We start from the raw sequence: 15,730 nt of genomic DNA, 5'->3' as shown, positions 1-15,730 counted from the left end.
TGCAGGGGGAACAGGTAGAGTCCTAATGATGGGACATGAGGAGGCTGTATGGGATCCGATGGTATTCACGAGTACGTTCCTCCTCAACAATATCTATGTTTGCATCTTATTTGATAGTGGGGTAGAACGAAGATTCGTGAGTCATAAATTTAAACACTTACTCAATCAAAGTCCCCAAAAGTTAAGTGAAACTTTAACAATAGAATTGGCTATTGGGAAAATCGAAACAACCAACGATGTATTCCTAGGGTGCACGTTAACTCTAAATAAACACACATTCCAAATCAACTTAATGTTGGTTAGTATTAGATGCTTTGATGTGATTATTGGTATGGATTGGTTAAACCCTACTGTGCTGATATTATGTGCTATGAAACGTCGTTCCGCTTTACCTACCCAAGAATGAAACCCTGATTATCTACGGAGATAACCCGATGTAAATCTCTGCCTCATCCCGTACATCAAGGCACATATTTGGTTGCACAAAAAGAACCATGCCTTCCTAGCCCATGTGGTGGATACAAAAAGGAAGAGAAAAGCATCAAAGACATCCTGGGGGTGTGCGATTTTCCAGATTTGTTTCTTGAAGACCTCCCAGGAATACCCCGTGAACGGCAGGTCAAATTTCGGATTGACCTGGTACCCGGAGACATGCCAATTGCCAAATCACCATATAGATTGGCTCCTGCAGAAATGCAAGAACTCTCCAGCTAATTGAGCAAGTTACTAGACAAAGGGTTCACAAGACCAAGCTTCCCTCCTTGGGGAGTTGCGGTTTTGTTTGTCAAAAAGAAAGAAGGTTCTTTTTGCATGTGTATCGATTACCATGAACTCAACAAGCTCAACGTTAAGAATCGATACCCTGTTCCTCGGTTAGATGATCTATTTGACCAATTTCAAGTAGCCAATTACTTCTCGAAAATAGATCTGAGGTCTAGATACCATCAACTGTAGGACCGATAAGAAGATGTTGCAAAAATCGCTTCCCGAACTTGTTAAGGGAATTAAGAATCTGTGGTAATGCCTTTTTGTCTAACAAATGCCCGTGCAACATTTATGGATCTGATGAACCAAGTGTGTCGGTCATATCTGGATAACTTTGTGATTGTGTTCATTGATGATATACTCGTTTATTCACGAAGTAAAGAAGAAAAAAGCCAATATTTGCGACAGGTTATGGGAAACACTCTGAGTGAAGAAGCTATATTCAAAATTCTCTAAGTGCGAGTTTGGGATTCACAGAGTGGATTTCCTGCGTCACGTGGTCAGTAAAGAGGGAATACATATGGACCTATCCACCATTAAGGCAATTGAGGATGGGCAACCCCGAGAACCCAAAGGAGATCAGGTAATTCTTAGGCCTCACAGGTTACTACCGGAGGTTCATACAAAATTTACCCAAGATATCCAAGCCACTCACCACTCTAAACCAGAAGGGTGTTCCCTTCACCCGAGATACGAAACAAGAGGCTACCTTTCAAACCCTGAAACAAGCTTTATGTAGTGCTCCAGTGTTGTCTCTTCAAGATGGAACGAAAGATTTTACGGTATATTGCAACGCTTCTAATCACGGGTTAGGCTGTGTACTTATATAACGCTGGAAAGTTATTGTTGGATTAGGTGTCTAAGTACACAACTATTTCTGGGATGTACTTGACCCGATAAGCATGGTCCATTTGGGTTACATGGCATTGCAACACTTGGATAGACTAAAGGAGAGAAAGGACACTTAAGTTTTATTAATATATTATAAGTTCTAATATATTAATAATATTATTTAATTAGTATTGATCAATAATTAATTTGGAATTAATTAAGTGATCAAAAAGAGACTAATTAAATATACGGGGTTGATTGTGTAAATCATCCATTCTTGTATAGTGGGCTAATGATCCATGGTTTATTGAATTGGGATAATACCCATACGGTGCTCCATGGATAGTCCATGAGGTTATGAACCCATGGATTATCGAATATGAAAATCCATGCACATTAGGGTTTACATGGAGTAACCCTACATGTGGCACATTATATAAGAAGCTCCATCGCTAGCAAAATCAGTCACTAAGTGAAGAACAAGAGGGCTAGCCGATTTTTGAGTGTTAGTGAACTTCTCTCAAAGTTATTTCAAGGGTTGTGGTATTATGTGAAACATTTGACGCATCACACTTGAGGTGCTAGGTTCACAAGGTTCTCAAGGAATTGAAGCAACAAGAAAGGTATGTTCTCCTACTAGCTTTTATGTTTCAAAGTTGCCCATTCCATGCTAGTTAGGTTAAGAACCTTGGAAAATCAAATTGGCATGTATCTTAGTAAAACCTAGATCTAAGGTTTCTAGGGTTGCATATAAACCTTAGGAGTGTTAGAATGCTCAAAACCCTTCAATGGTATCAGAGCATTGGCTTATTTTCTTGATACTTGATGTAAATTGTTGAAAAAAACTCAAGATTTCTACATTCTGCTGAGTGAACTCGCCGGGTCCATGGGGGGACTTGACGAGTCCATGTGTTAATTCATTCTACTCGTCGAGTAGGTTCATTCACTCGATGAGTAGGAGGCCCTGAATGTAGATTTTCGAGTTTTGCTATTCGAAATGGACTAGAAACATTACCCTAAACTGTTTTGGTCTTATACAACTTGTTTAAATGGTGTAATGGTTATGTTAATCCATTTACAATGTTTATTATCAAAATTTCAAGTTTTTTTTTTTTTTTTTTTTTTTTTTTTTTTTTTTTTGTGTGTGTTTTTTTTATGATTCTTGAAATTATTGATATGAATGTTCACACACTTATGAGTTTAGAAGATCTTAGGAATTATTTGCAACTAGTTTGTTAGTTTACTTCTTGATCTTGATGTGTTTTAATGGAATCCATAATTTGTACTCAAGTTATGGATTACCAAAATTCTTTCTGTTAAAGTCCATTAAGAAACACATAGGTTACATAAAATGAAAAGTCTCTCATGTTAATAAACAATTAACTCATAAGTTATGAAAAATGAAATGTTTTGAAAGTTACAACACTTTCCGTCAAGTTTTGGAATATGTAAAGTCACTTTAAAAACTTTAGTTTCAACCCCTAGAAGTTTAAAAGTGAAAATTCAACCCTCATAGTTTATAATATTATAATTTAATAATAAATATGCATAAGAACAATTCATTTTACCGTTAGTAGGCCTCATTCATGACCAGTCTATAAGGGGGTATAAGGTTGTTGCCTATAAAATGGTAGCTTAATGGGTGCGCACTCTCACCCACCGCTTCCTTGACTGGTGGAGGGTCGCTAGCCGAACGGGTAGGTCAATGACTTTAACCCTCATTAAAAGTATGATGATTGTAAAGTAAGTAAATGTTTTATAAATTCCCAATCTTAGTTACTTTAGGAAAATGTGAATATGGTGCTAACCCATGAAATTATAGTTTGCACTTTGCTTAAGTCGTTAGCGTAGCATGTGTGGCTAACCAGTACACTAACCTATACTTAACAAGGTAGGAAAAGGGTATCATAAGGTTTATCATAGATCGGTGGAGCGCATGTGGTTAATCGGCACATCGGTTAGGTGATAAACATTAAGAGTACCAAGTAATTTTCATGGTTAATTCACACCTTGTTTTGTGATCCTCGGCATCCCAGTCACAAAACTTGAAGGGCTCACTCGATATTGAAACATGCCATTGAAAATTTCATTGAATCTCAAAAGAGTCTAGTTTCAAAACCAATTAAAACCTAATAATACATTTTGTTTTTCATGGTGGAACTTGGTGAATCGTCATTCACCTACGTTCAAATATTTTATAACTTGGATTACGACATCCCTCTTCTAAGTTATAAAATATTGTGTTGGGTCCTAGCCTTAATATTACATTTGGGTGTCTTATTAAGGGCTATCTTTATATCTAATCTAAACTTGTCTTTCTTCTTTTCGGATGTCTTCCAACAATGTTGCTTCTGGCTCAAATCCTACCGGCTCCTTCTCTCTCATGAATCTTTGTGGGAGAGTCATCTTCGATGGTTCCAACTTTAAGGATTGGATCCAAAACATCAGGATAGTCACTCGTTACAAGGACAAGGAATATGTCCTTGACAAGGAGCGTAAGGAACTTGATGAGTCATCTGCTACTCTTGAGGAGGTCGCTGAATTCCAGACTCATGAGAGAGATGCCAAAAAAGTGGCATGTATCATATTCGCCACGATGATAGCCAAGCTCTAAAAGTCCTATGAGGACTATTATCCTTTTGAGATGCACCAGGACTTGATGGACTACTACCATCAAAGTGCTCGTCAAGAGAGGTATGAAATAATCTCCTCCATGATAACAACCCGGATGAAGGATGGTGAACCCATCACAGGCCAATTTCAAAAAATGAAAAGGTATGTGGACCGTTTGCTAAAATTGAATGTGAACTTCCCTGGGGAGTTGGAAATTGACATCAATTTGCACTCCTTACCTTCTGGTTATGATCAATTCCGAATGACATACCATATGAACAAGGAGGAAGTGACACTCAGCAAACTTCAAGGACTCTTGAAGGCCACCGAAAGTGGTCTCAAGGGTAAATCGATTTTCACCGCTCCTACTCCTACCACGGCCCATGTCTTGGCAATCGGGGAAAGGAAAAGGAAAGAAGAGGAAGAGCCCTTCGAAGGGTACCAAGGGAATTCCCTTGATGGCTCCTCTTCAAGTGGATCCACAAGAGGTTCTTTCACTCCTTCTGCCAATCCTAAAGAGGTTGAATATTTCTATTGCCGTGAAAAGTTGCACTAGAAGCGAAACTACCCAAAGTACCTGCAATATGTTAAGGATAGGAAAGTAAAACCCAACCATGTAGGTATTTACATGATATTTTCTAACAACTCACCCCATTCTAACTCTTGGGTCCTTGATACAGATTGTGGTATGCACATATTTTCTGATTTGCAAGGACTAAGAAGAAGTGAGAATGTGGAGCATGGGAAGAAAAACTTAATTATGGGGAATAGGAAAGCCTCACTTGTCACCAAGAATGGAGTTTATTCTTTGTTGCTAAGTAGCGGGTTAGTGTTAGATTTGAATAATTGCTGTTACTCATCTGAAATAGCAAGAAATATTATTTCCTTTCATGGTTTGTACAAACAAGGGTTTACCTTTTTGTTCGATAATGAAGGTAGTGGTATTATTGCTTTCTTTACTAATGTTCTTTATTTTAAAGCATTACCTTGTGATGGTGTATATGAAACTTTGTCGGTTGTTGATAACCTATGAAATAATGTGTTGTCTATTGATTTTTTCACTAACTTGGATAAAGCATCATTATGGCATTATCGTCTTGGACATGTAAGCAAGAAACACACATGCCAACTCCAAAAGGATGGAGTCTTGGAGTTGTTTGACCTAAAGTCAGATGATAATTGTAAATCTTGTTTACTTGGAAAAAAAGACAAAATCACCCTTCACTGGTTCTTGTGCTAGGGGTGAGGGTTTGTTGGATCTCATACATACTGATGTGTGTGGACCCTTCAGAACCGCGACAAGGGATGTTAACCGCTTCTATGTGTAGCATCCCAAAAATCAGGGGTAAAAATTTCATTTTTAATATAACTAAAACATTGATACCATTTAATTCAAACAATCAAATCACAGTCACTCAAATCGTTTATCAGAGTTTATCTCAAAATCATTCATTGCGGAAATCATAGGTGTGTGCACCGCGATCAACCCGAGCTCTTCCTTTCCAAAACGATGAAACCTGAAACCATAAACAAACCTGTAAGCATGAAGCTTAGTGAGTTTCCCAGAGCATACCATTCACACAAACCACATATCACATATCCTGATAGCTATAAAATCTACCCACATATCATATGTACTATTAGCTATAAAAGCTACCATATATCACATAAGCCCTGCATACATAAAATCTATAATAGTGCCCTGGGCTACCCTACATGGTCTTTACCTAGGACTGCCATGGGCTACCCCATATGGTCTTACATCCAATGCCATGGGCTACCCCACATGGCCTTTACCTAGGACTGCCATAGGTTACCCCACATGGTCTTACATCAAATGCCACGGGCTTCCCCCGGGTTCTTCACTGCAAATACCATATATAACCAAATAGCATATCATGCATCACATAAATATGTACACATAACACATACATAAACCTGTAAGGATGCCGTGGGCTACCCCTATGGTCTTATACCAGTGTTCCATGGGCTACCCCACATGGTCTTTACCTAGGACTGCTATGGGCTACCCCACATGGTCTTACATCCAATGCCATGGGCTACCCCACACGGTCTTCCATGCAAGTATCATAAATACAACTAGCATATCACATAATTACCAACATACCACCTAGCATAAAGCTAACTATCATATCACACAACATAAGATGGGTCGGCCTTGGTGCCTTAGACCCATTAGTATGGTGAGAAGACTCACCTGCAACTGTTAGCTGAAAAAATAAGATCACGCTGCTCCAACCTCCGACACAAACTCTTCCACTAGTCAACACCAGACAAATGAACTCAATAAATACCAATAGTTACCAAAATACCCCTGGAAGTCAACTGGTCGACTCTTGGTGAAAGTCAACCTTCTTGGTCAACCCTACTCGCTGAGTTCATACACTCAGAGTCCTTCCATTCGCGACTTGACTTGCCGAGTCAGGCTCTGACTCGCCGAGTCTACCGATTTCCGAGTCCAGTCCTGTCCAACTCACCGAGTCCTTACTCAACTGGCTGATCCGAGTCTCAACTTGAAGGGTTTGGGGTTTTGCCACTTGACTCTCCGAGTCCAAGAACAGACTCACCGAGTCCAAGGCATTCTTCAATAGACTCGCCGAGTTATTCTTCCAACTCGCCGAGTCCCTGCCCATCTTCATCCAACTCGCCAAGTCCACCCATGTGACTTGCCGAGTCGCTTCAGTTCTTAATCCATTCAGTGGCTTTTCGAGCCATGCAAGGGCTCAAGATCATAGATCCATACTTCCAAATTCGATTCCCCACATAAAGTTGCAAACTTTACGTATAATGATCATTTTTATAATTCATGTGTTTGCAACTTTATTTTTAATCCATTCAGTGGCTTATGAGTTAATAGAGTACTAAAAATGAAGACTCTTCATTTTTATAACTCATGTGTTATTTTAATGGTTTTTAACAAAGTGACTTTTGGTTTTCCATAACTTGAGGACAAGTTATGGACTTCATTAAAACACATAATGATCATGAATTAATCTACCACATAGGTTACAAACAATTCCTATGATCATCTAAACATCATAAGAACAAGAACATGAATATGAACAATTTCATGAATCAAAAAATTACACTTTAAACTTATAATTTTGATAATTGTCGTTGTAAATGGATTAGCATAAACATTACACCATCTAAAACATGTTTACAAAAACCAAAATAATTTAGGGTAATGTTTCTAGTCCATTTCCAGCAACTAAAATCGAAATTCTGAAAACTGTAGCTTCTACTCGTCGAGTGCAGGAACAAACTCGACGAGTAGCTTGCATTTGGTCATGGACTCGTCGAGTTCATACGAGCAGAAAATAGAAAAATCAATTTTTTTCAACAGTTTGCACAAATAATCAACAAACAAGCCTAGGATCTGATACCACTGATGGGTTTTGAGCATTCTAACACTTCGTAAGTGTACATGCAACCCTAATAACCTTGGATCTATGTTTGTCTAATTATCATGCAAAGTTGATTTCCAAGGCTATGATCTTATCTAGCATACATGGGGAACAATTTTAACTTGAATAAAAGATAGAACTAGATACCTTGTTGTTGCTTTTGATCCTTGAAACGTTGTGAGCTTAGCACCCAAAGTGTGATGCCTCAAATGCTATGGAGTAAACTTGGAGAGAATGTATAACACTCTAAAAATCGGCTGTAGCCCTCAAGCATGCATGTGTCGCCGATTTTGGGAGAACCATGAGCTTTATATAGTGTTGACACATCTAGGGTTACACCATGTAAACCCTAATGTGTCATGACTTTTCATTTCCATGACCCATTATAACTCCCATGGAGCATCCAATGGGTTTAGCCCAACTTGATTATCCATGGAGCCTCTTAGCCCACTATACAAGATATGGATGATTTACATAACCAACCCATATATTTAATTAGTTATTTTTTGATCACTTAATTACTTCTAAATTAATTCTTGATCAAACTAATTAAATAATATTATTAATATATTAGAATTTATAATATATTAATAAACCACAAGTGTTATTTCTCTCATTTAGTCTATCCAATTGCATGGTGCCATGCAACCCAAATGGACCATGCCGGGTCGGGTCAAGTACATCCAGAAAATAGTTATGGACTTAGAAACCTTATCCAACAACCTGCAACACCGAGTTCCAACTCAACTGTGGAGTCCAAGGACTCCTCACTCAACCTCTCCCACGACTTCTGAATGAAATCTTTATCTGGAACTAGTTTGCACTAGTTATCCTGTCACTGTGGCTCTAACAACCTCCCGCTACTACGAAAATGCTTTTCTGAAGAGCGACCGGGACCTCCCTGGTCCCGACTTGACTGTCAACTATCCGAAGCACCGGACACCTTCCTGATTGCTGAGCAAGAGACACATGCTCCACATTCCCACATGACCTCCGAAGGTCACCTCGTCTAACAATAACCGCCCTGGCGATATCTTTTCTCTCGACTCCTTTAGCCCCTTGATCCATCTGATCATGATATGCTGACCACCCGTCGCCACTGAGTCCGACTCAAAAATGAATGCCACAAGAACAGCTATGGTCTTACATTATACCCGACCTCCCTGGACTTGTATTTTCGTGGTTAAACATGTCGTGGTCCTATTGCTGATAGAACCAACTCGAGTCACACTGTGATAGCTTGAGCTACCATCAACCACACCCATTCATTAACCTGGTATCCTACATTTGATGCCCTTAGCACCTTATGCTCCCAATCTCATCTTAATGAAACAAAATCCTATACTGAACATGCACGAACCCTGAATCGGAATCCTTTCCAAAACCAGTCGACACCCCGCTACTACCTCGAGGTTCATAATACCCCATAACTTCCGACGTCCCCTTCGTGGCCGATAAACAATCACCCTTAGCTGATCCCTGAGACTACCAGTCTCTCATCTGGTCCAACCACCAGGTTTCCTGGTGATCAAAAACCAAGACTACCCAACCATCCGATTATTAGTGAATGCTACAGCACCCTGTAGTCTGAAAACACTCCCACCCTAACTGTCCATTAGTGAACGCTACGGCTCCACCGTAGTCTTACAACACTTTCACAGTGAATGCTACGGCTCCCCCGTAGTCTTACAACACTTTCATACCACATGATCATTGCCCATGGCCCTACTACTCACCTATCAATCCGAATGCATCTCACGGTATAGCACCCACGTAGTCTATCTTCCCAAACTGAACTCTATTACCGACTGGAAAACTACCTGGTTCCCTTCCCGAAGCCTGCAATATGATGTCATAAGGACGCGATCCAATTGCCGGGGAGTTTCCCGAACTCCCATCCCACAATATCCGATACTCAGTCGGCCCCTAAGGCCGCCTTTCCTTCCCAAAAGAAAAATGTGAGACACATCCACGTCTCACACTCGCTTTTCTTCAGGATATCTGAGTAATTCTCCCCCACTTAGATTCGACCAAGTCCTCTTGGCACATGAAAATTGAAGGATTCCCAAATCCTCTCTCTCGTTCCAATGGTCAATTTGCTGATGGGAGGTGCCTAACAAAACTAGAATACCAATAATAACCCTTTTCCAAAACAACACAGCTTCCAAAAAAAAACGCTATCTGAATCCCATCCCTATCAACAGATTTAGATGCTTTAAATAATATTATCCTCGGTTCATGTTGACCAAAGTTCAGATGGTCTAACTAAAACTTCAACAACCATTCTCTCTTCCTTGACAACCTCGGAAGCCTTTCCAAACATGATATCTAAGGTTATCGGAACCTAGTGATAATTCCCTCATATAAGCCCTGGAACCAATCCAGGCCATACCCAAAATGACACGTGCGTACTGAAAATTCTGAGATAACTGGAGTCGGTGCCCACACTACTCCTCCCTGATCGTCAAGTGGTTGACTTCCTTGTCCCCCATCTGCCTTCAACGACAATATGATGGACTTGACCCCTATGGGCATTCCTTGCTGATGTGGCCAAACCTGCTACACCTGTAGCTGCCCAGATCACTGGATAGGCTCCGACGATGACTCGGAGCGATCCCGGTATGTGTGGAATCCACTCTGCAAGATACGTCCATATGAAAGCTCCTTAAAGATTCCTCGGCGCGCTAGCTGACACTTGATACTCTTGCTAACTCGAATAATAGCAGACATCCGACCCGAGGTCTAACTATCACACTCCCCAAGTAATATAAATCACCGGTACCACTAGAAATGATCGAAGATAGTATATCCGCAAACATCTGGAGGACTCCCATCTCCTCCTGAGTTACCTCGACCATCCGGAAAACATGATGCAACACTTAATCCCGATCCCAATGGCAATCCAATCCCTTGTAACGAGCTCCATCGCATAGTTTTCGCAAGTGTTGCACTGAATCCGGCCGTGTTGGCCTCTCGAAAGCTGATCCAAACTCCTGAATCCCCCTCCCGAGATCCTCCACTATAGGGACTCGGGCTGGTCCTCTTTTCCAAAGGTGACCGTAACCAATCCCTGCTCTCGAACTCTAGAAATCATAACATTCAGGGTTTCGCACCCTGACACACTCACCTGCTTAATCATACATGGCCGATCTGCAATAGATGGAGTAACCTATGCTCCCAACCAGTTACAAACTATCCCCAAGACAAAGTCTTTAACTCCGAAAGTGCAATAGATCGCACCATCAGTCCTTGCCACCTGATGCAAGAGATCCAATGCAAACTCCCAATCCTGGCAGTCCTTCTGCTAACTGGCTCTCTACCGGAGCCAAGACTAAACCCTGGTCCTTCCCCTTGCATGCTCATCAGCATTTTGCACTGCAGCTATCCCCACAGTCCACTCGTATCCACGAACTCCTTTCCCGAGTTTCTTGGATTCTTTGAAACTTTCCCTGATTCGAGAATGGATCCTGTGTTTTCAGTATTACGGGCCCAATACTACCTTCCACACCTATCCATACTTTCCTCCGGAATCATCCCAAATCATCTAAGTAACCTACTCCCCTGATGTACTAAATGTCTGCTAGATAGTAGCACAATATCCACCTAAGCACCTCCTAGGTCTCCCCCTAGGCTCCCATTCACACCGAACCGCCTCACTACTCACTGGAGCATATTGTAGGCTTTCCTAGGTTCCCAACCTCCCCCTGCCATCAGCTGCTGAGGAACTCCTCACGATGCCAGTCATCTACCTCCTGGATATCGTCACATCCACTTAGTAGCTGACTCCCATCACTAAAGAGTTCCACAAAGCACAAAGCAAGGAACATTCGTGCAGATGCACTCCTAACACAAATCTCATCCTAGGCTCATCCTAGGGTAATCTCCGACCCACAGACGATCATAGAATATCCAACGCACGTACCACAACCCAAGTTGTCCACATCCACCCTCGCTGATGGCTGCCTTATGCATGCAAATTGCACATAGAAAAGGAAACGAGCTGCACCAATTATTCTAAGGCCATGAGATCCTAACCATATACAATTTTAAAACATACACGTGGCAGTTACCAATATCAATAATCATTCTCATTCTAGCATGGCATCTAACATTCCAAAGCTACAAGCATCACATATCAGGCCAATCTATCACTGACTACTCAACACTAGCATGAAAGTCTAAGGGCTCATACAACATAAAAAGGCATCTCTCCTAGCCGTAACTAGCATGCGATTTTCAGATTCATAAGCAAATCATAATAGATAACAGATGTCGGTATTTTGGGGAAACTTACTTGAGCCCGGCTGATTGCATGCACAACACCTTTTCGTTTCTTAGAAAACTTTTCCTTGAAAACATTTTCCTTTAAAACCTTACAGACACTTAGTCTGAGTCCAGACACACCCGAAAGTATGTCCGAATCCCTTACACCAAGGCTCTGATACCAACTTGTAACATCCCAAAAAGCAGGGGTAAAAATTTCATTTTTAATACAACTAAAACATTGATACCATTTAATTCAAACAATCAAATCACTGTCACTCAAATCGTTTATCAGAGTTTATCTCAAAATCATTCATTGCGGAAATCATAGGTGTGTGCACCGCGATCAACCCGAACTCTTCCTTTCCAAAACGATGAAACCTGAAACCATAAACAAACCTGTAAGCATGAAGCTTAGTAAGTTTCCCAGAGCATACCATTCACACAAACCACATATCACATATCTTGATAGCTATAAAGTCTACCCACATATCATATGTACTGTTAGCTATAAAAGCTACCATATATCACATAAGCTCTGCATACATAAAATCTATAATAGTGCCATGGGCTACCCTACATGGTCTTTACCTAGGACTGCTGTGGGCTACCCCACATGGTCTCACATCTAATGCCATGGGCTACCCCACATGGTCTTTACCTAGGACTGCCATGGGCTACCCCACATGGTCTTACATCCAATGCCATGGGCTTCCCCCTGGTTCTTCACTGCAAATACCATATATAACCAAATAGCATATCATGCATCACATAAATATCTACACATAACACGTACATAAACCTGTAAGGATGCCGTGGGCTACCCACATGGTCTTATACCAGTGTGCCATGGGCTACCCCACATGGTCTTTACCTAGGACTGCCATGGGCTACCCCACATGGTCTTACATCTAATGCCATGGGCTACCCCACACGGTCTTCCATGCAAGTATCACAAATACATGTAGCATATCACATAATTACCAACATACCACCTAGCATAAAGCTAACTATCATATCACACAACATAAGATGGGTCGGCCTTGGTTCCTTAGACCCATTGGTATGGTGAGAAGACTCACCTGCAACTGTCGGCTGAAAAAAATAAGATCACGCTGCTCCAACCTCCGATACAAACTCTTCCACTAGTCAACACCAAACAACTAAACTCAATAAATACCAATAGTTACCAAAATACCCCTAGAAGTCAACTGGTCAACTCTTGGTGAAAGTCAACCTTCCAGGTCAACCATACTCGCCGAGTCTACCTACTGACTCGCCGAGTTCATACGCTCAGAGTCCTTCCATTCGCGACTCGACTTGCCGAGTCAGGCCCTGACTCGCTGAGTCTACCAATTTCCGAGTCCAATCCTATCCAACTCACTAAGTCCCCACTCAACTCACTGATCTGAGTCTCAACTTGAAGGGTTTGGGGTTTCGTGTGACAACCCGAAGTTTGCCCCATCGCCGTAACCCATTTCCGTCCATAAAATTCGTCTATTTTGAATTGTTTCCGTTTAAGTTTTAAATTAAGTCATTATTTTTGAGACTTCTATTATGAATTAATTGGTATCCAAACATGTTAGAAAGTCATGAAAACATCCCAAACTATTACTTAGAAAATTTGTGCTTTCGACCATATCGGGTTACAACAACTTAATCGGGTGCGACCAAAAGCATCGTATAACGTCGGTATCGGGTAGAATTCCACCGTATCCCAAACTTGGAACATATTTAAAGTGGTTTAAGCTTCCATTTGAAGCTTTTTACTCTCTCTCACTACTCTCTCTCTAACCTCTCTCCTCAAACAAAATTTAAGGTCCAAAAACATCAAATTTAAGCTCCAAATCACCAAGGTAACTTCCCTAACTCTTAGTATAGCATCTTAGACCTTCAAATCCGAGTTCAAAAAATCATTTAGGACCATATTCATGTGTTTACGGCCCTGAAAATGCTTGGGCCGTAAACACACATATGATGGTTTTTTGAGCCTTTAAACCATTCCAATCAACCTTTGGAGCTTAGATATGACTATATGACTTAATGTACTAGACTTAGAACACATTGAATTCAATTTTTGAGGAGTAAACATGAGTTTACTGCCCAAGAACATGCTTCGGCCATAAACTCACCATCATGGAGAGTAAACTCATATTTGAGTGTTTAAAAGCCACTTAAACACACCAATAGCCTTGGATTAAATTCTTGAAACAACCACAATCGATTTAGGGGCCTTAAACATGGTGAAAACCATCCCTTGGAGAGTTCATGGCCGTAAACCCCCCTAGAATGGGTTCCTGGGCCGTAAACTCATAAACACAAGTCTAATGATGCCCTAAATTCCATCCAAGGCTTGTAAAATGAGTTTAAATCACATGTGATTGTCCTAGCACCACCAAAACACATAAGGAAAGTGTGTGTGGGAGTTTACGGCCGTAAACTCCTATTTTACTGCTGTAAACTCCATTAAATGGTCCATTTGTAAGTTTAATCCACTCTTGTGCCCTAGATTTGATCCTAGCCAATTTTCCCAAGTGAAATAAGACCATTTAGCACCTTAAAAACCCATTAACCATGAGTTCATGGCCGTGAAATCATGTGGTTATAGTCTTAGGGCCACAAACTCCTTAAGGAGTTTACTCTTGAAGAGAAAACTCATTATCTAAGCCCTATACGTCCATAGATATCACCCGGGTCACTCCAAACACTTGATTTGAATTGTTTTCGCGTCTTGGAGTGTAAAATCATATCTAATTAGTAATTTAAAGTCTAATTAGATACATTTGTGTATCATTTAATATTACATAGGAACCTCGCACGTTTTCAAGCCTCGATCCGACGTTTAGCATCCTAGTCGACACACTTTTCGACCGGTGAGTTCATACCCCTACCCTTTTTCAATGTTTTTCAATGTTTTCAGGGGGGAATACAAGAAAAAGTACAAGAATATCTTGTACTTAAATTCATTATTTCATTTGAATGGTTTCATCATCCGTAAACTTTTAAGAATTGAAAACATATTAACAAACTGTTTGACTTGCAGAGTTGTTTTTCAAACTAAATTTCAATTCTTATTATATAGTGTTATACTTTATACTTCGCAATTGATAGTTCACACATGTACTGTTTGAAATCATGAAACTTTGTATTGTCCTTAATAAAACACCCCCTAGATACGAGTGTGAAGGACATGTATCATTAGAACTTAGTCAGGTCTTAGTTAGTACTCCCCCTAGATACGAGAGTAAAGAACCAATAAAACTGGGTTTTTTCGTATTAATATATTCAGTTTTATATTCATGAATCTTAAGATTGGAGACACGTCCTTTGAAACACTTCCCCTAGACACGAAAGTGGAGGACTATCCCTGTAACCAGAATCTCCGAAAACGGAGAGCGTGACTTGATTGTATAGATCTATACGGGATTGACTATCCAACACCTGGCTGCTAGTTACAGCCGAACCGAAAGCTTCAAGGGTGACAAAAGTCATAGAAGATATTGGCCCCATCTCAAGTCATATCTAGTCTGTAGTATGGTTATGGAACTTGAAATCAAGATTATGATAACTTTATACTTATTTATTAGTTTTATATATGTGTTAAAACTAATGTACATTTTAAAGGTAACCAAACTTTTACGAAACTTCACACGCACATACTTTAAGTATGGTAGATACTTGTATGTTACTTTCAGATTCGATAACACTTCACAAATATTTTAGGAAAATATAGGATTTTCCTTGGATAACAATTATACATAGCCAAAACCGTGTAACATAACAGATAACTAAACATTTCGTTTAAGAAAATATGGGATTTTCTTGAGTCG

This window comes from Lactuca saligna, chromosome 4 (assembly GCF_052625555.1).
Source record: "Lactuca saligna cultivar CGN05327 chromosome 4, ASM5262555v1, whole genome shotgun sequence".
Lineage (NCBI taxonomy): Eukaryota > Viridiplantae > Streptophyta > Magnoliopsida > Asterales > Asteraceae > Lactuca > Lactuca saligna.
This window is presented reverse-complemented; position numbering follows the sequence as displayed.